This window comes from Poecilia reticulata, chromosome 19 (genome assembly GCF_904066995.2).
Source record: "Poecilia reticulata chromosome 19, P_reticulata-male-v2, whole genome shotgun sequence".
Lineage (NCBI taxonomy): Eukaryota > Metazoa > Chordata > Actinopteri > Cyprinodontiformes > Poeciliidae > Poecilia > Poecilia reticulata.
In genome coordinates, this window is record NC_088848.1 from 1,793,274 (window position 1) to 1,818,451 (window position 25,178).

Genomic DNA, 25,178 nt, shown 5'->3' on the forward strand with positions numbered 1-25,178 from the left:
TGTGTGTGTGTGTCTGCAGTGTGTGTGTGTCTGCAGTGTGTGTGTGTGTCTGCAGTGTGTGTGTGCGTGTGTGTGTGTGTGTCTGCAGTGTGTGTGTGTGTGTGTGTGTGTGTCATTACGTCACCGCTGATCTGGGTTCACATCTGGTTTGTTCCCTCGGTGGTTCCTGAAAATGGGTCAGCAGGACCGGGGAAGATGGAGAGCGACGCCGAGCGGCACAGCTGGCCGCCGCACAGACATCTGGGAAATGAACCGACCTGGACGCTGAGCGACACACACACACTCACACACACACACACACACCTGAGTGTGTGTGTGTGTGTGTGTGTGTGTGTGTGTGTGTGTGTGTGTGTGTGTGTGTGTGTGTGTGTTCAGAGCTGAATGCTATAGGAAGCAGAATCCATTACTGCTTTCTCACCTTCAGGATTATGTCTTCATAATCGCCGCTCCGCCGCCTAACTTAATTAATTTGACTCTTCTTGAATTTGCATATAGACTAAAATGTGCAGTCAATATTTACATCCCCTGCTGTGTCAAACTGGAGGCACGGGGGCCGAATCCGGCCCGCCGGAGCTTCTTCTGCGGCCCTCTGGACTCCAGATACAAACATGAACAGAAGCGTCTAGACAACTGTGTGTTTAAACATTATTTTATCAAATTAAAATGGTTTTTATCTGTTTAAAATTAAATCAATCAGAACCTCCTGTTGCTCAACAATGAAATTTACACAAATACTCTAATGCATCATTGTGAGTTTGTTGGGCGAAGCTAACAAACTCACAATAAAAAAATTATATTACAAGAATAAAGTCATAAAATTACAAGAATTAAGTAATAATATTAAAGGAATTAAGTAAAAAAAATACAAAAATAAAATTCAAATAATGAGAATAAAGTCATAATTTTTCTAGAATAAAGTCAAAATGATACTCCGTCGTAGTTTATTGGAAATTTTCCACAAAAATGGTTAAAATATTGAAAGTGATACCAACTCCTCACAGTAGGGGGCAGCATTTCTGACTAGTTAGAGCTGCTTCAGCTTTACTATAACAATCATAAAATAATACACAAACGTTCCTAAATTAGCTCCGCAAACACTTTGGTTTTTATTGAAAACAATCAAAATCTCAGAGGGACTGAAAAAATGTTCGATATAATTTAAATATTTTAACAGTTTATTAATGAGTTTTATCAATACATTCTGGCGCAGCCGGCCCTTTAAGAGCATTTATTGCTTTGATTTGTCCCAAAGTGAGAGTGAGTTTGCGTGAAGCGATGCGCAGCGGCGGCGTCCCCGTCGAGACTTGGCAGGCATGTGTTTCCGTATCTACAGCGGCTCGTCCAGGAAGTGACAGATGGTTTTCCTTCAACACGCTGATGATGATGATGATGATGATGATGATTATGCTGATGATGATGCTGCTGCTGGGAAACACAGGAAGCAGAACATGCAGCACAAACAAACACAAACATTCAGGTTTATTTTAGACCCCAGATGGACTGGAAGCTCATTTTGTAAAGAAATAAAGAGCCTCGGTGAATCAGTGAGCATCGGTGAATCAGTGAATCAGTGAATCAGTGAGCCTCGGTGAATCAGTGAATCAGTGAGCCTCGGTGAATCAGTGAATCAGTGAGCCTCGGTGAATCAGTGAATCAGTGAGCCTCGGTGAATCAGTGAATCAGTGAATCAGTGAGCCTCGGTGAATCAGTGAGCCTCGGTGAATCAGTGAATCAGTGAGCCTCGGTGAATCAGTGAATCAGTGAGCCTCTGTGAATCAGTGAATCAGTGAATCAGTGAGCCTCGGTGAATCAGTGAGCATCGGTGAATCAGTGAATCAGTGAATCAGTGAGCCTCGGTGAATCAGTGAATCAGTGAGCCTCGGTGAATCAGTGAATCAGTGAGCCTCGGTGAATCAGTGAATCAGTGAGCCTCGGTGAATCAGTGAATCAGTGAGCCTCGGTGAATCAGTGAATCAGTGAATCAGTGAGCCTCGGTGAATCAGTGAGCCTCGGTGAATCAGTGAATCAGTGAGCCTCGGTGAATCAGTGAATCAGTGAGCCTCTGTGAATCAGTGAATCAGTGAATCAGTGAGCCTCGGTGAATCAGTGAGCCTCGGTGAATCAGTGAATCAGTGAGCCTCTGTGAATCAGTGAATCAGTGAATCAGTGAGCCTCGGTGAATCAGTGAGCCTCGGTGAATCAGTGAGCCTCGGTGAATCAGTGAATCAGTGAGCCTCGGTGAATCAGTGAATCAGTGAGCCTCGGTGAATCAGTGAGCCTCTGTGAATCAGTGAGCCTCAGTGAATCAGTGAGCCTCTGTGAATCAGTGAATCAGTGAGCCTCGGTGAATCAGTGAGCCTCTGTGAATCAGTGAGCCTCTGTGAATCAGTGAATCAGTGAGCCTCGGTGAATCAGTGAGCCTCTGTGAATCAGTGAATCAGTGAGCCTCAGTGAATCAGTGAGCCTCTGTGAATCAGTGAATCAGTGAGCCTCGGTGAATCAGTGAATCAGTGAGCCTCAGTGAATCAGTGAGCCTCTGTGAATCAGTGAATCAGTGAGCCTCTGCTCTCCGCCCCGCTGAGAGGATGTGGAGTATTTCTGGTTCCCCTTTAACCTTTAGAGGAGACCCGCTGTTGGCGGACCGGAGCATCTCTGACGCTGCCGTGACGTAACAGCCTCCGCAGATCCAGCAGCTCTTAGAAACTCACTGCAGGGTTGCCAGGTTGGACGGTTTCCACCCAATCGGGCTGTTAAGGTTTACGTGGCTTTTCAAAAGAAAAGTTTGGCGGGTTTTTAGAAAGTGTTGATTGGAAAATTCTGTCGAAATGTTGTGACAAAGTATTAGAGCCACACAAATAAATGAAAAATAAAATAAAATCCGAGTTTAAAATCATAAAATGAGAATAAAGTTAAAATAATGCATCAATAAATCTGAAGTATTGTGAGAAAAAAGTTGGATGAGAAATAAAATCTAAATAATCTGAAGTCGTAATATTACGAGAATAAAGTTGTGCAAGAATAACGTTGATATATTACAAGAATAAAGTAATAAAATTAACATTTAATTCCGATAACATTGTGACATTCTCTAAATGTCATACGTGGACGACAGCGCAGGGCATTCTGGGTAAATACAGCCAAAGCTAACATGCTAGCCTAGCGCTAGCATCAGAAATGGCTCCTGGTCTTCAGCCTAAAGAGAAATCCTGCCACCGCTACAATCCTCCATCTTGTCTCCACCTGGTGAGGAAGGAAGCTGCTCTCAGCTCCTCACTGCGCTGGTTTTGTTGGAGTTGGTGGATTTTACGTTTGTCTGGCAGCCCTTTTCCCCGACAGCCTTAAACAACAAGCAGCAGGTTAATGAGTGAATGTTTCTGCTTGTGCAGCTTCAGGTCTGTGAAGTCGCTCAGAGGCCGGATCGTCTCCGTTTTCCTTTTAGACGAGACGAGTAATTAATGAGAGCCGCAGCTCGCCCTCAGCAACATGGCTGCCTCTGCGATGACGCCCTCCTAATGTCATCTACTTCCGGGAACTGTGTGATACGTGGCAACAAATTTGTTTTGTGCGCGTCGGGTGACAGAGGGAGGGAGTTACGCAAACAGTCTGGAGCAAAATGCTTATTAAATATGCAGTCAAGTCTTACAGAAAAATAACTTTCTTCCACTTTGTCACCATTAACTCTATGGAGCTAAATTGGTGCCCAGACGTTTGTTGAAACCTTGTTTTAAAAATCTTTATATTTTCAGTTTACCTTTGTTTTTTTCCAAACTTTTATTTCAGTTTCAAATCTTTTTCTTTTAGTTTGTAAATTATAAAATCTCTGCAGTAATGTAACAAACGCTCCGCTGTGTGAAATTAAAACGGGAGGTGAGGTAAGTGTGTCGGGTTTCTCTGAACATAAATTATGTTCACATATTCAGAATCTGATGAAACCGTTTCTCAAAACTCGGCACTCGTTTCCTTTCTCTCCTCAACTTCCTGTCTTTCCCGAACCCCAAACGGATCTCCCGAACGGGTCCGACGTCGACGCACGGCAGACTGTGAGTAGGTCGCGTCAACAAGACGGGAGCAAAGCATGATGGGAAACAGACGAAGAGAGGGAGCGTGGCACAGCAAGACGGCGGCTGATTTACCACAACAAGCATTTCTATTTAAAGTCATGGTCAGAAAGCAGCTGCTAAAAACGGCTAAATCTGCCATCAGATGGTGATTATACACTGAAAAACATTTCTGTTGGAATAAAAGGCCATAAACCTGCAGATACACTGTAAACATGAAAACACAAACCTGAGCATCGTAAAAAAAAAACTGCAGAGTCGTCTTTATTGTTTTCTGATATTTATGCAGGAAGAAAAAACAATTAGCTGCATTTAAAACACAATTTCAGACTAAATATTTAGTTAGCTGCCAAACGAGCAGCACACAGCTAAATAAGCTAAGTTCTTTAGCGAGCTAAATACGTAGCTTAATGACTACATATTTAGCTCGCTCACTAATTACTTAATTTGAATCTAAGTATATTTCAACTAAATTAATTAACAAGCTGAAAATATTTAACTTTAAACACTTTTCTACAAGATAAACATTTAGCTAGCTATTTAGTGAGCAGGCTAAATACGTAGCTTAATGACTACATATTTAGCCTGCTAACTAATTACTTAATTTGAATATAAATATATTTCACTACTTATTAATTAACAAGCTAAAAATATTTAACTTTAAACACTTTTCTACAAGATAAACATTTAGCTAGCTATTTAGTGAGCAGGCTAAATACTTAGCTTAATGACTACATATTTAGCCTTCTAACTAATTACTTAATTTGAATATAAACATTTAGCTCAGAGCTAAATATTTATCTTATTAACGAACTATTTAGCTCTGATCTAAACACTGAGCTGGTGAAGTTGGTGCTTTCATTTTCACTTTAACGATCCGTTGAGAGAAATTTCCTCCTGATTGCTGCGAACTGGATGCCATCTTCCGGGTTTCTTTCAGTTTGAATAATGAGCCGATTCCCTGTCACCGTTTTGAATCCGTCTGCGATTGGATTGATTACATTCGCGTAAAGTAATTGGATGTTTTCCTGCCTTGTGTTTGTTGTGACTCGGCGCCACACAAACGAACTGAGCCGATTTGAATTAGGCCCAACAGGCTGATGTCGACGTCTACCTGAACCAGCAAATGAAGCTCTGTCTGCAATATTTTCCAGCTTTAATCAAAATCATGTTGCGCTCGGCGTGATTTTGTTCAGGCGCAATGATTCTAGCCGATAACGAGGATGCTGCTGATGGCAGAAACGGCGCGGCGGGGCGCCTCGACATCAGCCTGAGGACGCTCATGAAGGCAGCATGAAAACACAATTATCAGATTTCCTGAACTGTCCTGGGCTAATCAGCGGAGCGGCAAGCGGCGCCTCAGACTGACGGCTGGGATGAAAACCAGCCAACACGGGAGATAAGAAAACGTTATGAAGACGGGGAATGCTAATGTAGCATGTTCCTAAAGAGAAACTCACTTACTCAAGTTAGGAAAAATACATAACAATGCCTTTCAAAAAGTATCCATACCCATTTATTTTTTATTTTATTCTTCTAGTAACTTCAGATTTTAATTTATGTTACTTGTGCAAAATTGTAAAGTTACACAGTTAAAAATTAACAGCAATATCTTGGCTTATTTAGCCCAAAATAAAAGGTAAAGTTTCAAGCTAAATGTTTAGTTAGCGAGCTAAATGTCTAGTTGGCAAGCTAAATGTTCAGTTAGCGTGCTAAATAGCTAGTTAGCGAGCTAAATAGCTAGTTAGCGAGCAAAATGTTTAGTTAGCGAGCTAAATAGCTAGTTAGCGAGCTAAATAGCTAGTTAGCGAGCTAAATGTTTAGTTAGCGAGCTAAAAGGTTAGTTAGCGAGCTAAATATCTAGCTAGCAAGCTAAATGTTTAGTTAGCGAGCTAAATGTTTAGTTAGCGAGCTAAATATCTAGCTAGCAAGCTAAATGTTTAGTTAGTGAGCTAAATGTTTAGTTAGCAAGCTAAATGTTTAGTTAGCGAGCTAAATAGCTAGTTAGCGAGCTAAATGTTTAGTTAGCGAGCTAAATATCTAGCTAGCAAGCTAAATGTTTAGTTAGTGAGCTAAATGTTTAGTTAGCGAGCTAAATGTTTAGTTAGCGAGCTAAATAGCTAGTTAGCGAGCTAAATATCTAGTTAGCAAGCTAAATGTTTAGTTAGCGAGCTAAATAGCTAGTTAGTGAGCTAAATGTTTAGTTAGCGAGCTAAATGTTTAGTTAGCGAGCTAAATGTTTAGTTAGCGAGCTTTTATTCGCAGACACAAACCAATCTGAGAGCTTATTTTGCTCAGAATGGACAAACGCCAACATTTCCCAAAGTAAACGCCTGAAGGGGTGTGAATACTTTCCCAAGCAGTTTTATGCGGAGCAGCAAGATGGCCGACCGTTTGGTCATCGGCTGCTGCATGGATAAAACACGCCGCTGCCTGAGTGGATGAGGGAAAGCAGCAATTAGAGGACAAATGCTGATAAAATGTGCAGCGATGCCATCAGAGAAAAGCTGAGCTGTAATTATGATGAAACTTATCGGCCGTGTGTCTGTCAGAGCCGCCGCTCCTGCGTTATCATCGCAGCAGCCAGGGGAACCAATCTGAGCCGGGCAGAAACGAGTCTCACAGCAGACAATACTTCTGATTACCTTCATCACGCCGCTCTCTTCCAGAGCCGCCGCCGCCGCCGCCGCCGCCGCGTTCAGGGCGCATTCAGTTTGCTGCTAGGCAACCCGGCTGCAGCTTTCACCCTTCACCTTGTCCTTCACGAGGCTTAAACGGGACATAAAAATCACTTTTCACATGTTTTTATGTTTCCATTTGAGTTTCTACTGACTCTAAAAACAGCCAAACACTTAAAAAAAACAGATCCAACTTTTCCTGGCAGTAAATCAAAGCCTTTTGGTGTCTGGAAAATGAGACGTTTCAAAAACCTCTCAAATGTCGAGTCACAATTGACGGGCACTGCACAGTTACCTAGCAACCCCAGCCTAGCTCAGCCCGTTACCTAGCAACTCAAGTACAGCACATTTGGTCAGCTTGCTTTACCCACTGTACCATGACAAGTATTACAGACATACTAACAAAAAAAACCCAACTAATCTTACGATATTAAAATTTAAATAAATCAAGAATAGTCATAATATGAAAATAAAGTCGCAGGAGCACAACTTTATTCACATATTGAGATTTTTCTCATACAAATATTGTTGTAATATGGCTACTGTCACTATAACCCTATTCTCCTAGTCATTATGAGAATAGAGTGACTTGCAGTACTCCTAAGAGTGACTATGTCACTCTATTCTCGTATTTTGACTTTATTCTCCTAATTTTGTTTTTCTTATCTTGGCACTAATACTCTGTCATACAGTACAATGGCTGCTGGAAAAGACAAAGTGTTTTGTTGTTGTCTTATCATCCAGAAACCACCTGGTGCATTCTTGTTGGTTTTACAGTTGGCTCCACTTCTGCTTTTCAAAGATGCATGATTGTATAATTGCGCATCTTTTTGCAGTAATTTTCAAGTGCGAGTTGGAGGGGGCGTGGCCAGCAGCAGCTTATTTGGATTTAAAGTGACAGGATGCCCTAAAACAGCTCAGAATAAGCAGGAGGATTTTGTTAAAAATTTTTTAAAAATGTTTTGTATAGGCCATTGATCTACCTGAACGTGTTAAAAGAAGCTTCCTAGGTCACCTTTAGGTTCCTCCAGGTGGTTGTCCGAGCTCCGTTTCTTCCGACCTTAACGCCGGTTTTCCTCAGTTTGTTCGGACGCGTGGGAACGCTCAGACAGGCCAAAGTACTTTAAGAATGATTAAAGTTTAAAATGCTTCCTGTCGGGCTGCAAACCAGCTGACGCTCTGGGAAATCCAATCAAACGAAGCGCCAGCGGCGTTGCATAACGAGCTGAAAACAGAAATATCGTGACTGAATCACGAGGAAGTGAACCTAAACAGCAGGAGGTGGGGGGGGGGGGGGGGTCGCTTCAGCAGGAGCTGCTGTGGTTTTTATTTCCACTCGGCAGGATTCTCAGGTTGCATTTTTCTGGCCTCCTGGGATCCGAATGTTCGGCCAGATCGAAAACAGACTGCAGTAGGTGGAGTTGCATCTCGTTCCAAACTCTTCTTCTCGTGTAACTGGCAGCCTGGACAACTTATGCAATCAATAGGTGAAAGGTTTTGTTCTCATTGTTCTCCCGTACTGGAGAAAAACCCAGGCAGGATATTATATAACACTCAGCATGAAGCACACAGGACACAAAGTTGTCATTATGGATGGTTTTACCTCACAGATTTGCTCTTTTTTTGGTAAAATTTAAAGGTTTTATATGAACTAACCTGTTTTAAATCCAAACCATCAAACAGGTGAGAAAACAGTGATTCCCTCTGTGTTAATAAATCATGAATTAAATGTGATTAACTTCATTTTTGTTGCGTTTCAGTAGTAATCCATAAATCAGTTCTGATCAGTTCTGAAACAGCATCAGAGTCTGATCTAAACATATAAACGCTACATCAACCGTTTCATCCAGATAAACTTTATAAATTGGTTCCCAAGAGTCAATTAAGAACCAATTTTTACAGTGTAAATGTTGATATGTTTAGTTCTGCAATATTTTATCCAAAATCAAATCCGTTATCATAAACGTCTCCAATAACAGGAAACGAGATGGAAGCCTGACTTTAGCAGAAAATCCTGGAGGAACTTAATTTACTAACTGCTGTTTGTCCCGAGGGGAACCGGAAGGGGCCCACCGGGACCCACCAAACCCACTGGGACACACCAGGACCCACCGGGACTCACCAGAACCCACCGGGACCCACCGGGATCCGCCAGGACCCACCGGGACCCACCAAACCCACTGGGACACACCAGGACCCACCAGGACCCACCGGGACTCACCAGAACCCACCGGGATCTGCCAGGACCCACCGGGACCCACCGGGATCCGCCAGGACCCACCGGGACCCTCCAGGACCCACTGGGACACACCAGGACCCACCGGGACCCTCCAGGACCCACCGGGACTCACCAGAACCCACCGGGATCCGCCAGGACCCACCGGGACCAACCAGGACCCTCCAGAACCCACCGGGACCCTCCAGGACCCACCTGGACCCACCGGGACTCACCAGAACCCACCGGGACCCACCGGGATCCGCCAGGACCCACCGGGACCAACCAGGACCCTCCAGAACCCACCGGGACCCTCCAGAACCCACCGGGACCCTCCAGGACCCACCAGGACCCACCGGGACTCACCAGAACCCACCGGGATCCGCCAGGACCCACCGGGACCAACCAGGACCTTCCTGGACCCACCAGGATCCGCCAGGACCCACCTGGACCCACCAGGACCCACCTGGACCCACCAGGACCCACCAGGACCCACCAGGATCCGCCAGGACCCACCTGGACCCACCAGGACCCGGCGCATCCTGGCTGTACAAGCCTGTTGTTTTTCTGTTTCATGCTCAATAAAGAGCATCATCACTATGGGTCCATGACTCCCTGGTTCTTGTTATCGAGTCGTAACACCATCTTAAGCTTTTTATTGAACACTTGATGGTTTTGCAGTGGCCTAGTCAAAGTCCAGACATAAACCTGACTGAGCTGCTGTGGAATTATGTGACGGAGCCGTCACACCAGGAGACGTTCACCCTGCCACCTGAGGAGACGTTCACCCCGCCACCTGAGGAGACGTTCACCCCGCCACCTGAGGAGACGTTCACCCCGCCACCTGAGGAGACGTTCACCCCGCCACCTGAGGAGACGTTCACCCTGCCCCCTGAGGAGACGTTCACCCCGCCACCTGAGGAGACGTTCACCCCGCCACCTGAGGAGACGTTCACCCCGCCACCTGAGGAGACGTTCACCCCGCCACCTGAGGAGACGTTCACCCCGCCACCTGAGGAGATGTTCACCCCGCCACCTGAGGAGACGTTCACCCCGCCACCTGAGGAGCCGTTCACCCTGCCACCTGAGGAGACGTTCACCCTGCCACCTGAGGAGACGTTCACCACGCCACCTGAGGAGACGTTCACCCTGCCACCTGAGGAGACGTTCACCACGCCACCTGAGGAGACGTTCACCCTGCCACCTGAGGAGACGTTCACCACGCCACCTGAGGAGACGTTCACCCTGCCACCTGAGGAGACGTTCACCCTGCCACCTGAGGAGACGTTCACCACGCCACCTGAGGAGACGTTCACCCTGCCACCTGAGGAGACGTTCACCCTGCCACCTGAGGAGACGTTCACCACGCCACCTGAGGAGACGTTCACCCCGCCACCTGAGGAGACGTTCACCCCGCCACCTGAGGAGACGTTCACCCCGCCACCTGAGGAGACGTTCACCCCGCCACCTGAGGAGACGTTCACCCTGCCCCCTGAGGAGACGTTCACCCCGCCACCTGAGGAGACGTTCACCCCGCCACCTGAGGAGACGTTCACCCTACCACCTGAGGAGACGTTCACCCTGCCACCTGAGGAGACGTTCACCCCCCCACCTGCTTCAGGAGGCGATTCCTCGTTCACCAGGTTGTTTAGCTTTTTCCCCATTTAATACATAAAACTTAAACTCAGAATTTTCTCAGCTAAAACTGTTAAATGTTGCAGGAGTTTAATGAACGATGAAGATATTTGACTCGATGAGGAAAACGGTTCGATTTAGGAAGCTGTTCTTCTTCATGAACATCACATCCCTCATTTCAGCTCCTCTCTCAAAACAACAAAAAGCTTTAGGAAATCTCGTCACGCTGAGATAATTACACCAATAAACTCGCTGCTCTGACAAACTGGGCTTGGAGGAAACTGGGACTTGGGATTAAAGCTTTTAGGCCAATTTTCAAGCATGTCTGATTGGTTTTCAGCGGCGGACGCTTAAATAACAGCAGTGGCGTCGTCTGTAACGACGGGACTGAACCTCTGCATGCGCCGTGTGTCTGTGGAGAGACGTGCCGCTCTGCAGATGAGACATTCTTCAAACACAAATGCTACTTGTTGTTTTTGAAGTGCTCAGGATAAAAGTTTGGTCTCATTTCCCAATATGGGAGCTAAATAACTCCTTTAATTTTTGCACAAAACCAAAACTAAAGTTGTTACATGTTTTTATTGCTCTGGATCTAACATTTGATTCAGAGCAAAACTAAAACTAAAACATATTTAGAACATGTTGGCATAAATATGTTGACATTTTCTTATTAACGTATCAGTTTGTGATGTCTAAAAACTCAAAATTACTTCAAATGTATGTATCTGTACTATATGCTTTAGCTTGATTAAGAATGAAAAAATTAATAAACAAAATTGTATCTTTTGGTTTGCAGTTGGAGGCCACAAATGGCCCTCGAGCCGCACGTTGGACATCCTTGATAGGCAACAGTAGACTAGAGTTTCAAAATAAACACATTAAGTCAAAAGTTGCTGAGACTAAAATCAAGCATACAAACATCCGGATTGAGGCCAAAATGTTCTCATGAGACGTTAAACCCGAGATCTGTTGAAACAAGCTAACGTGCTCTGCTATGTTAGCTAGAGCTAACGCCATTAGCAGAAGCTAACGCGAAATCAAAACAATTGGAATATAATAATGGATGTTTAATGAGAAAACACACCATTCTGATATATTTGAGAAATATTTTGACCCCGGCGCTTACCGGAAATGGCTTGAGTTAGCTCTTCGCTGCTAACGGACTCGTTAGCATAGCATAGCCGCAGCAGCGGCTCTTTCGGCCGACTCTTCATCCGTTTGGGCCTTATTTTCATTCCTCTCGTCCATTCTGCATTCTTAACACGATCCAGTTCAAATTGAAAGCACTAAACGTTACTCATTTCGCAAAAAATGATAATAATAATTATTAACCAAACGAGGAGAAGCAGCATTCAGTTTCTACGCACCACAGATTTGGAACAAACTTCCAGAAAACTGTAAAACAGCTGAAACACTGAGAGCCTTTAAATCTCAGCGTAAACACCGCCTGTGTAGAGTTGCTTATGGCTAAATTAGAATTAGAGTGTGGGTTTTGATGTCTTTGATGTTTTTATCTATTTATTTATTTTATTCCTCTTTCTACGGAATCTCTTCCTTTACGGAAAATCTTTCTCTTTCTTATTGTTTTTTCTGTATTGTTTTTATTTTTTCTTTAATTATGTAAAGCGCCTAGAAATGCTTTGCTGCTGAAATGTGCTATACAAATAAAATTTGATTCGATTGTTGTGGCTGGACGGAGCTAGCGCTGTAGCGCCTAGCATACATAATCTACCCAGGATGCATCGCAGCGGAAGCAACATGGCGCCGTTGTTTACAAGACGAGTCGATTCTTATTGTTGCATTTTATGGATCCAACATTTTATTCAATTTGTGAATAAAAAAAGTTTCTGTGCTGCTTGATAATAGAACTGTTATAAACTACAAAAATGGCCAACGTCAGGCTCATTTGAAGAGGGTTTTTTATAAATTTAGGTGTCACAAAACAGCAAAACTACTCTGTAAATGTTATAAATGTTAAATAAATAAAAAACAATTTACAAAATATTTTGAGTAATTTTTGCTGTGCTGCTTACGGAGGATTAATCATCTGAAAGTGTATTAACTTGACTTGTTTACGTTTGTGTGAGTCGCTGTTCGCCTCTGTTAATTAACAACAAAGCTTCCCGCTGCTGAAGGTTTTTCTCCTGTTTCCTCTCAGTAATTAACTGGCTGCTCTAAATAACTATTTCTTTGGGATTCTTTTAAACAAAGACTTTGTTTTCACCTCTGTCAGTAATTATAAACGTCATTTAATCAGAGTGAATTAATCAAAGTGTCTTTATCAGCCCACCTATATTTTGTTTGCTTTTGATGATGTGTAGAAACTAAGCTGAATTAAATATATTAAATAATTCTCGCTGGCCTGTATTTTTCACAATTAAATGAGCTACATTTTCTTCTTTTCTTTGCAGCTTTGACTAAAATGAGTCGTCACTTCATTTCCTCTTCTATCAGCAGCACAAAGCGCTCAGATTGGCATGAAAAACGTCCTGCGAGCATCTCATCTTTTTCCATGATGCATTATCTCTGACAGCGAGTGGAGGCTCTCAGCAGGCCTCCTGCTCGCTTCCTCAAATCATCTTTGCTCCGCCGTTTTCATTTTTTAACGACAGAACATGCAGTCACATCCTGTCACCAGCCATAATTGAGATTACCATGGCAACAGAAGCGCGTGTTTACACCAGATGCGATTAAAAAAAACAAAAAAAAAACACTTGACACTGTGAGAAACTTGTTTTAATCACTTCAACAACACGGTGAAACTTCTACGCTGTTTTAATTTGTCTTTTCTTTCATTCATGGCGGCGAGCGGAGGAGGAGCGACGCCGAAAACCTGCAGATCGTCTGAATGTTTTCACCTCATGTTTATTTCCAGACACATCCGGTCCGTCGCCTTCTCGGCTCCGCAGGGCTGCGAGGTTCTGAAGAACCTCCAAATGTTGTGGCATCAGTACAGATCAGGGCTGAAACCAACGACTATTCCAGTAATCATTTGCTCTGGCGATTAATCGACTGTTTTGGTGATTAATTGACTGTTATAACAAATCTGAATTACAAACACCTAGCCAGTAAGCTAACCATTTAGCTTACTTGCTAAATATTTAGCTTGTTAAATATTACTAAATGCTAAATATTTAGCTAGCTTCCTAGCTAAAATGTAGTTAGTAAGCTAGATATTAAGTTTGTAAACTAAACATTTAGCTTTATAATTAAATGTTTATTAAGCAAACTAAATATTTAATGTACTTGCTAAATATTTCATAAGTGTATCTAGTTTTCCAACTAAAAATTAGTTCTGAAGCCAAATATTTAGTTTGTAATCATATTTAATCAATATGTAAATATTTAATTAGCTTGCTAATTAAATATTTAATAAGCAATATAAATATTTAATTTACTTACTAAATGTTTAGTAAGTATATTTACCTTGCTAACAGACTAAACCACATGAAATATTCAGTTTTAAACTGACATGTATAAGTCAATGACCTATTTTTTTTTGCACTCAACTTTTTACGTTTAGTTTGAAAACTAAAAATTTAGTTACGTAGCCAGATATCTAGTTCACACTGAACATATTTACTAAATATTTAGTGAGTGTATTTAGCTTGCTAGCTAAAAACAGCTTGTAAACTAAATATTTAGTTTGAATCTGACATTTATAAGTGAATGCCACCATTTTTCCTTCCACTCAACATTCTATGAATTTAGCTTTTTTAGAATATCCACAAAAAACTAAATCTGAATAAAAGCTAATTGAGCATGATGCAGCCTCTGCCATGTTTTACCACAGGTTTTCTATTTTACTCATGTTTTTGCAGCAAACATACGTTTCTTTGGCCGTCGGGTTCAGAGCAGAACATTTTCTACTACATGACTTTAAGACATTTTAGCCCAATTGTTTTATTTTGGAAACTAAATGTCTTAGTCTAGACATGATATGTTTGTCATATTATCATAAATTTAGAGAAAAAAAGCATTTTAATTAAATAATTTCCCATTTTTTGAAAGTTGCTAACACATAGCTACAGAGATTTAAGATCAATGGAGGTAAAATGCAAAGACCAGCAGGGAAGAAAACACCTGAAGCTGTTTTTAGCTAACCTCCTACTTGACTTTTCTCAATAATATAAAATCTATATCTCTCAGCAGGCGCAGTAAACGCGCCTCAGACTAATCAGAAAACTGACTGCAGGGTGGTCGCCCAACATGGCTGCTCTGGACGCATCGATTGGGTGTTTCGGACCGCATGGCCAGCTGCTAAATGTCAGAGCTATTAGGGAAGGCAGGCTGAGCCCGGCGCGCTCAAAGAAACGACATCCTGCTCGCTTTGTTTCCATTTAGAGACTCAAAATGATTAATTTTCACCAGGAGAACATCTTCCTGTCCGTCCAGTCGGACGTCTGTCTCCTCGCTGTGCATCTTGTTCCTGGTGACAGAAACTCATTACTGCAGATTGAGAGTAAAGACACTTTGATTATGAGAGATGTTAGCGTAGCGTAGCGTTAATAATATCTGATAATCTATACCAGGATCCAGCCGGGAGTCGTGCTGCTCACAAGCACAGCAAGAAGATAATTGGTTGTAATTACTAGGTTTTGTTCTCCCTCCATATTGTTGTGCTGCATCACATTTTCTCTGGCTTTCCTCATCGTTCCTTTTTAGTCTCTGTTCCGTTATTATTTTAGTCTTTAAATAGTTTCATGTTTGATTCTGAGGTTCAGTTTGGGCTCCTTTTAACGTCAGACAGTTGAATGAGTCGAATTTCAGCTGCTCTCCGTTCAGCAGCTCCATTATAACAACAGGAGAACAAACATAGTTTAAGCTAAATACTTAGCTTTAAGCTAAATATTTAGCTTAAAACTAAATATTTAGTTAGAAATACTTAGCTAAATACTAACTAAATAAGCTAACTAAATACTTAGCTTAAAGCTAAATACTTAGCTTAAAGCTAAGTATTTGTTAGAAAACTAAATACCCAGTTTAGAGCAAAATATTTAGAAAACCAAATACTGAGCTCCAAACAAAATATTTAGCAAGTGAGATAAGCTAAATATTTAGTCCACAAGCTAAATTATTTAGCTAGCTTGCTAAATATGTAGTTTACAAATACTAAATATATTTAGCTTGTTATTTAGTCAGGATAAATATTTAGATTGCTAGCTAAATATGTGGTTTCTAGTAACTAGTTAGCAAGCTAAATGTTCAGTTTGCAGCTAAATTTTTATCCTGGAAATTTATTTCGTCCTCTTGTAACTAAATAAGCTAAATTATTTCTGTTTTCTTGTCCAGCTTGTGTCTTAATTTACATTTGTTGACGTAGCAGCAGCAGGAAGATTGAAAGCTACAGACTTTTCCTTCTGCTGGTTTCACATCCTCACATTAATTTGAACGAACCTCCAGAGTTTCTGACGTGATCTCGAGTTGCCATGTGAACACAGCAGCTCGTCTTCGGGCTCTGCGTCGTTTTGAAGCTTCATCGCAGCTTGCTGACACGGCAGAAGGCCGGTGGAGCCGCTCCTCGGGCTCCGGGCGTGGAGACGCTAAAGCACGGCGGGCGGCAGATGTTGGTGGGTGGCGGCACACGCAGGTCTCATGACGGCACATGTTCAGGCTCCAACACATGCAGGGAGAATTTCATTTCTGAATCCTGTGAAACGGAGGAAACTAGAGAACCGGAACGAAACAGATGGGAAAAATCTGAGTTCAAGCAGCAAAACAGAAATTAGAGGCAAAACCTTCTATGGTTTTATGCGACGGACCATCAGGTTGATTATTTCATCGTTTATCCTTACAGGTTCACCACAGAGCTGGACAAATATTATTCACATTTCAAATACAGGCTGCACAGTGGCGCAGTTGGTAGAGCTGTTGCCTTGCAGCAAGAAGGTTCTGGGTTCGATTCCCGGTCTTTCTGCATGGAGTCTCCATGTTCTCCCTGTGCATGGTGGGTTTTCTCCGGGTACTCCGGTTTCCTCCCACAGTCCAAAAACATGACTGTCAGGTTAATTGGCCTCTCCAAATTGGCCCTAGGTGTGAGTGTGTGTGTGTGTGTGTGTCTCTGTGTTGCCCTGTGACAGACTGGCGACCTGTCCAGGTGACCTGTCCAGGTGACCCCGCCTCTCGCCCGGTACGCCAGCTGGAGAGGCACCAGCACCTCCTGACCCACTGAGGGAAAAGGGTGAAAGAAAATGGATGGATGGATTTCAAATACAAATAGAAAAAACATGAACTTGTATTCCACCCCTCTACTGTGATACCCTTAATAACACAAGAAAGCTGCTGTTATAAAAATTATATGTATATAAAAGACATTTTACTTCCTCAGTTAACACCTTTAAATTTTAAAGCTCCTGCTCTTCCTGAAGCTCCGCCTCCAGGAAGTCGTCCCAACATGGCTCCTCTATTAACCCTTTAATGTCGCTCTGAGCAGCAGCTCCTATAACGAGCTCAGCAGCTGGTTGCTAATTGCTGCTGGCTAGTCTGAAGGAGCTGAGAGGGGGAGGAGCTGAGCCTGAGAGGCGGGGCTAGGTCCCCCCAGGCATTTTGGACAGCTGGATGTAAAATACATAACACACTGCCCCTTTAATGAAACACTGATTGCTCTTCCTCTCTACTTAATATTAAATTGATCCTGTATTAAATATTGGTTTAGCTGTTATATGTCTGGTAAGTGTATGTAGGTGGATAAGGAGGGGGAATAGTGGTAAATTTATACTTCCACCCACTCTTTTATGTAAAGCAAGTTTTGACATTATGTTACATGCTGTAAATATTTTTAAATTAAATCTTAATACAAGAGTTCAGCTTCAGTAGGTTGTGATTTATAACTCAGGGTTTTATGGTGGGCCATCTTCCTGCTCCACAAACTATTTTTTTATTATTTTTATTATTTTAGCGCTGGAGACAAAAACACCCTCTGCGCCACTGCAAACAGCGGCATATTTCTGCGGCACAAAAACGACAACAAAAAACACAGGAAACATCGGGTCCTCGCCCGGCAGAGAATACGTGGGACGGCGTTTCTAAAAGGAGACCCGGGAATCTCACAGCTCCTCTAAATTAAGGAGGAAAAACTGAGAGAGAGAGAAAAAGAGACGGGAAGGGGGAGAGGGATCATCTCCGTTGCCGTGGCAACCGTGGCAGACGACCACGCTCTGTCTTGAGAGTTTATACGCCTCGACATTTTTCTTACATGCCACAAGAAAGAAAAAGCTGCGATCCGAGCGGCGCCGACGCAGATGTAGGCTAAACATAGCTGCATTTGATGCCACCACAAAAACACGATGCAAACAACCTTTTCCTTTTCCATTCAGCTGGTTTTTTTAAAAAAAGAAGAAGAAGAAATAAAACTCCACGGCCCAGATAGCATTCATAAACTCATCTGTAGGTGCAGAGGCAGGAAGCTGGAGGCGCAGGAGGGTCCAAAACAGGCAGAGAAAGATGTGCAACGTGTGGGCGAAGATGATCAAAACTTGTGTTTCTGTCAATGCCAACACAAGCTTGGTGCATTTTTTAGAAAGTCTGGGGAGATTCTGAGTTTAAAATAGAAATCCTTCGCTGCTACTAGCAACAAGGAGGGGAAAAACTGAGGAGAAAAAAATTAAACAAACTGGATGGGAACATGAAAATGCTGCAGAGAAGAATGAAGAGGAGATTCACCTAAAACAATCCTCCAAAAGGACAAAGTGGAAAATAATCCTGGGGCTTCATCAAAAATATGTTGACCTTAAGAAAGAGAAATGCAAGAAAAACAAATCAAAAATCGAGTTAAACGAGAAACATGTTGCTGCCCTGAGACAAGAATGGCTACACACTTTGCACCGATCTGGAAAAAAACATTTAAAATAAATTCATCTTTTGTTGCAATTATAAAATAAACATCCATCCATTTTCTTACATCCTTGTCCCTCAGTGGGGTTGGGAGGGTTGCTGGTTCCTCTCCAGCTAACGTGCCGGGCGAGAGGCGGGGTCACCTGGACAGGTCGCCAGTCTGTCGCAGGGCAACACAGAGACACACAACCATGCACACACACACACACACTCTCACACCTAGGGGCAATCTGGAGAGGCCAATTAACCTGACAGTCATGTTTTTGGACTGTGGGAGGAAACCGGAGTACCTGGAGAAAACCCACCATGCACAGGGAGAACATGGAGACTCCATGCAGAAAGACCGGGAATCGAACCCAGAACCTTCTTGCTGCAAGGCAACAGCTCTACCAACTGCACCACTGTGCAGCCCTAAAAAATAAACAATTTAAATAATTTGTTCATGTATTTTGTTGAGGACAAACTCTAGGAAAGCTCTGCCTTTAAATAAATGTTTGTTTTAACCTGAACGTGTTGAGAAGAAGAGAAACAGTCAACTTCACAAGATGCAGCTTTTATTTTGGTAGTCCACTTCCGTCCATCCATCCATCCATCCATCCATTTTCTTCCGCTTATCCGGGGTCGGGTCGCGGGGGCAGCAGCTTCAGAAGGGAGGCCCAGACTTTTGCAAATGAATTTACATTTTAACTAGCTCTGACTCTAACATCTAGATAACAGTAGGACTCTAAACATTCATTTTGGAGCTAAATATTAACTTGGGTTATTTTTAACACTAGTTAACACTAGTTGGTGTTAAACATTTAGTTTGTAGTATTTATCTCTAAATATTTATAAGGCCAGTTAAATATCTAGCTTATAGCTTCATAAATTAATGGAAAAAGATGGTAAAAATATAACTTTGAAAAATAAACACCCATTTTTTCTGCTAATGGCCACAAATCCCAAAATATTGCTGTTAATTTGTGGCTGTGTAACTTTACAAACAGCACCACAACACTTTGATTACCGTTATTGAGTAAAAATAGGCTGAAATAAATCTACTAAGTAACATTTGGCCACACCTGGTTAGCTTTGAGTTTGAAAAGTCAAAAATTTAGAAAGAAATGGACAAATGTTCAGATTAGTTCCAGAAATTTTCAAGGAAAATTGTGCAAAAGTTGAAAATTTCAGATTTTTTTTTTTTTCTAGCAAACATTCAAATTTGGCCTTAGGATCGCATCTCTGCTTTATGCGGATGATGTGGTCCTGTTGGCTTCATCAGGTCGTGACCTCAGCTCTCACTGGAGCGGTTCGCAGCCGGGATGAGGCTCAGTGCCTCCAAATCCGAGGCCATGGTCTTGAGCCGGAAAAGGGTAGAGTGCCTTCTCCGGGTCAGGGGGGTCGTCCTGCCTCAAGTGGAGGAGTTTAAGTATCTGGGGATCTTGTTCACGAATGAGGGAAGAAGGGAGATCGACAGGCGGATTGGGGCAGCATCTACTGTGAAGCGGGCGCTGTACCGGTCCGTCGTGGTGAAGAGAGAGCTGAGCCAAAAAGCGAAGCTCTCGATTTACCGGTCGATCTACGTTCCCACCCTCATCTATGGTCATGAGCTTTGGGTCATGACCGACCAGATCACGGATACAAGCGGCCGAAATGGGTTTCCTCCTCCGCAGGGTGGCTGGGCTCTCCCTTAGAGAGAGAAGCTCGGTCATCCGGGAGGGACTCAGAGTAGAGCCGCTGCTCCTCCACGTCGAGAGGAGCCAGTTGAGGCTCGGGCATCTGGTCAGGATGCCTCCTGGACGCCTCCCTGGTGAGGAGTTCTGGTCCCACCGGGAGGAGGGGAGACCCAGGACACCTGGAGGGATGACGTCTCTCTATGGCCTGGGAACGCCTTGGGGTTCCTGGAGGAGCTGGAAGAGGCTGGGGAGGGAAGTCTGGGCCTCCCTTCTGAAGCTGCTGCCCCCGAGACCCGACCCGGATAAGATGGATGGATGGATGGATGGATGGATGGATGGATGGATGGATGGATGGACATTCAAATTTTGGAGATCAGAAATTTCCTGTCTTTCTAGAAAATTTCTGAGATGAATTTCAAAAATTCTCAAATTTCCCACTTTTGAAAGTCTGAAATTATTTTTTTTCTCTAAAAGTTTCTGAGTTTTTTGGGAGAAATTTACTAATTTTCTATCACCATCATACACATAACTTTAAAATTAACTTACATTTTACATTATTTAACGGCCTTACTGTTAAACCTACATTATTTAATCCAAACTGTTTTGTTTTTGCAGATGTCATATAGTAGATAATGTTTTTTTAACTCATCCCCCGGAAGCCTCCAGTCACCCCGTGTTGCCCTCATCAGCGGCGGCTGAAAGCGGGGATTTAACGGCCGGTCTCACGGAGACAGCTGCTTCCACTGGGATCCCACTACATGGACCACCAGCCGCGGGCTTAACGTCCAGCTTTCTCCGTTGCTGCTGGGAAGCAATTAGGTTTTAGCTGGCAGTATTTTAAAAGCTGCGGCTAAGAAATAATCCAGCAGCAACAGCAGCGATTCGGGTCACTTCCGCCCAATCGGATGAACGTGACTCTGGCGTTACCCGACATGGCGGTCCTGTTGTCGCAGGTGACAATCTTGACACATAACTGGCGGTGAAATAAAATCCCCAGAGCTGTGAAACCTGCTGTATCATTTTTGGCTCCACATAAGCAGAACATTGCCACCAGGCTGCTGTAGATAGCGAAAGGCAGAGATATCACAAAGGACACAAACATGGAGTGTCATGGCTGACCTTTCCTTTCTCTGCCACTGTCTGAACCCATTAGCTTTGCTCGGTGGCAGACACACCAGCGCTTCCTCTGCCGCTCTCTAAACCCGCATTAACGTTTTCTAATCTTTCACAGTAAATAATTAACAGCAATAATTTGGGTTGTAAAATTAGAAAAAAAATGGCAGTTAATTTTTCAAATTTATATTTTCATTGTTTTTACTCTTGTTTCAAACTATTTAGTTAGCTAGCTAAATATTTCGCTTGTCAATTAAACGGTTGCAAACTAGTTATTTAGCTTCAAACTAGCTATCAAGGCAAAAATCTAGTTTGATTTTAAATATTTATTCCAGGGCTAAATATCTACCCAGCTATGGGCTAAATATTTAGCTAACATGCAAATTCACTTGCCAATAACCGGAAGTGGAGTACCAAAATAAAAACTTTTCCAAATTTCTATATAACTTCTGCTTTCACATTGCTCATTTTATTTCAGCTTAAATTAAAAGATGATACATTTTAAAGATACAGACATTTACCAAAAATCAGCAGTGATGCGTCACCAATGAATGATTCGTTGTTGCCCAGCTTTTATGTTAATAGTCCACTTCCGCTTGTCGGCACGTATATTAGCTTAAATATTCAGCTCTGAGCTAGCTAACGTGGAGACAAATATATTAACGTTGTCGAGAAAAGTCGAGCTCATCCCACTTCCCCATGCTGGAGATTTTAGTTTAATAGTAATAATAAATAAAATTACCGTAAAATTAATGACATAGGTGACATCAAGACCCAACAGTAGAGTCAGACTGTAATAAAATGAATCTGGTTGTGTGTGTTGTTATTGTGTCCTGCAAACTTTGCTTTAATTCTACTTTTTTCTATTTAATCATAAAAAATCATAGTCAGGCAGAAAGAGAGTCATGAAACAGGAAGAGCTGGTTTCCTTAATAAAGGGGAAGTTTCTGTCTTGCATCAGGCTAAAAATAGTTCAGACCATTCCTTATTTTAAAGCATTAAAGGTTTTTAAAGAATAAAATCTAAACATTTTGAGAGATTGGATAAAACCCAGAGTAAAATACTTAAAATAATGACTTATAATTAGGCCAATAATTAATATTGGTTTAACCAGTGGTTGATGTTGATTTGATTATAAGAATATTTACACTTACTCTCACACTTGTGGAAGTACTTAAAGGTGAAACAAGTAACTGTAACATGGTATCAGATAATTACAATAATGGGTTATTATTGGGTTCTTTTCAGAAATGTCTGTAATAACTCACATTATGATTATAATAAGAGTAACTAATAAGTTATGGTTATTATAACATTATAAATGAATGTTGAATCAGATAAACTAAAAGGTTATAAATGTGATTTTGACATTGAACTTGAAAAGGTGTAAAATGTTGTAACTGTAATTAAAGGTCACTGATGTTGTGTAGGAGGTAGATGGTAGGTGGAAGGACAGGGCAAAAATAGGAACTGATAGGAGAACGGAGAAGATAAAGCCTTATTGCTAAACTTCAACTTGCCTAAGAAAAGGTTGGGCAGGAAACAGAGGTAGGAGGAACTATTGAGCAACTTGGGGACATTAGAACAGAGATCCGGTCATAAGGTCTCCAGGGTGATGGAGATGAGATCATCTGTCCAAGCAGTCAGCCAATGAGACAGGCACAGCAACAAAGCCAGCCAATGCAAACGCACCAAAAGGTGGATAAACCCTTTATAAGGTGGGTGCAACAGAGGAATCGTTGGTTGGATCCTTCAGGCAGCTTCGAGCCAAGACGGAGATGGACAAAGAACTCTGCAGCTGAAGAAGAGCCGGGGCCACAGAACCGAAGACTGTTCTGCACATGGGGACCAACCCGTTAGCCCCGCAACATGTGGCTTCAAATCGCACTTCTCTCATCAGCTGGGTTCAGACCCCCAAAGAAAAGACCAAGGCAAAGATGAAGATAAAGACAAAGGCAAAGAACAAAGGCAAAGAGGAAGAACTGGTGTGTTCCTTCCGTGGGACCAGAAAGATCGTGAGACGGGTAGAAAGGAGCTACAGAGCTGCAAGACAAGAAGCTGAGGACCGCTACGCGCATGAGGAAGTCACCCTGAGGCCTGAGACCTGCCGCTCTAAGTCAGTACTCTTCCTGTACTGGGAACCTCCTGCTGCTGCAACACCTTCTTCATCATCAGGCCAGTTCTGGGGTTCAAAATGCCAAACTCTGTCCGTCTCTCTCAAAGTTTCCCTTTTTTAGTTCTCAGTGTCAGCATTAGGGAAAGATAGGCTAGATTATTGATTTTACTTATTTGATTATTTCTGCTACTGAATTAAGCTGTACTGACCCTTGCAAAATTGCCTTACTAATAAAATAATTAGCATTTAAGAAAATGCTAATTATGTCTGTTATGCCATGTCTGTTACTACCCAATAGTAAGTCCCGCCCACTCCTCACAACTCTTTGGACTCACTACGGCCCAGTTCTCTGTCTAACAGGTCCGGAAAATCCCCAGAAACTCGGGTCTTACCCTAGCGATAGTTTGTGGAGAATAATCTGTTTAAACTGGGGTCGGAAAGGACTCGTCTAGCTCTGACTACCTTCGATCCAAAAGTTATGACCTTTTACAGTTGAGGAGCAATCCGCTGAGTAGCACTCACAGCGACATAACCCCTACAACCACTCCTGTTAACGGTAGCTCCCTTCCTAAAATAACGGCACTTGTTAACGGCTAGATTAAATTTAGTGACTTAGATTTAAGTCCCAAGGTCATTATTTTAGTTTTGGCTAAAAGCAACCTATAAAACATTCCTACTTTTTCCTCCCAGAATCAAACTTCATAGCTATTTCACAACCATCAAAGAACTTTAAGGTGACTCATTAATTGAATGTCCACAACATCTTTTAGATTTTCTTAAATGCTAATTATTTTATTAGTAAGGCAATTTTGCAAGGGTCAGTACAGCTTAATTCAGTAGCAGAAATAATCAAATAAGTAAAATCAATAATCTAGCCTATCTTTCCCTAATGCTGACACTGAGAACTAAAAAAGGGAAACTTTGAGAGAGACGGACAGAGTTTGGCATTTTGAACCCCAGAACTGGCCTGATGATGAAGAAGGTGTTGCAGCAGCAGGAGGTTCCCAGTACAGGAAGAGTACTGACTTAGAGCGGCAGGTCTCAGGCCTCAGGGTGACTTCCTCATGCGCGTAGCGGTCCTCAGCTTCTTGTCTTGCAGCTCTGTAGCTCCTTTCTACCCGTCTCACGATCTTTCTGGTCCCACGGAAGGAACACACCAGTTCTTCCTCTTTGCCTTTGTTCTTTGCCTTTGTCTTTATCTTCATCTTTGCCTTGTTCTTTGTCTTTGGGGGTCTAAACCCAGCTGTTGAGAGAAGTGCGATTTGAAGCCACATGTTGCGGGGCTAACGGGTTGGTCCCCATGTGCAGAACAGTCTTCGGTTCTGTGGCCCCGACTCTTCTTCAGCTGCAGAGTTCTTTGTCCATCTCCGTCTTGGCTCGAAGCTGCCTGAAGGATCCAACCAACGATTCCTCTGTTGCACCCACCTTATAAAGGGTTTATCCACCTTTTGGTGCGTTTGCATTGGCTGGCTTTGTTGCTGTGCCTGTCTCATTGGCTGACTGCTTGGACAGATGATCTCATCTCCATCACCCTGGAGACCTTATGACCGGATCTCTGTTCTAATGTCCCCAAGTTGCTCAATAGTTCCTCCTACCTCTGTTTCCTGCCCAACCTTTTCTTAGGCAAGTTGAAGTTTAGCAATAAGGCTTTATCTTCTCCGTTCTCCTATCAGTTCCTATTTTTGCCCTGTCCTTCCACCTACCATCTACCTCCTACACAACATCAGTGACCTTTAATTACAGTTACAACATTTTACACCTTTTCAAGTTCAATGTCAAAATCACATTTATAACCTTTTAGTTTATCTGATTCAACATTCATTTATAATGTTATAATAACCATAACTTATTAGTTACTCTTATTATAATCATAAT

General features: G+C 42.6%; 1 long non-coding RNA gene across 1 annotated transcript; it reads right to left on the reverse strand.

Moving 5' to 3' along the window:
- Positions 1 to 304: 304 nt before the first annotated feature.
- LOC145549170 (uncharacterized) lies at positions 305 to 12,004 on the reverse strand. The gene is made up of 3 exons (XR_014085150.1): positions 11,713 to 12,004; positions 6,704 to 6,827; positions 305 to 1,425 (listed from the first exon to the last, which is right to left on the reverse strand). It is a non-coding gene; the product is annotated as an uncharacterized LOC145549170 (long non-coding RNA).
- Positions 12,005 to 25,178: the final 13,174 nt, after the last annotated feature.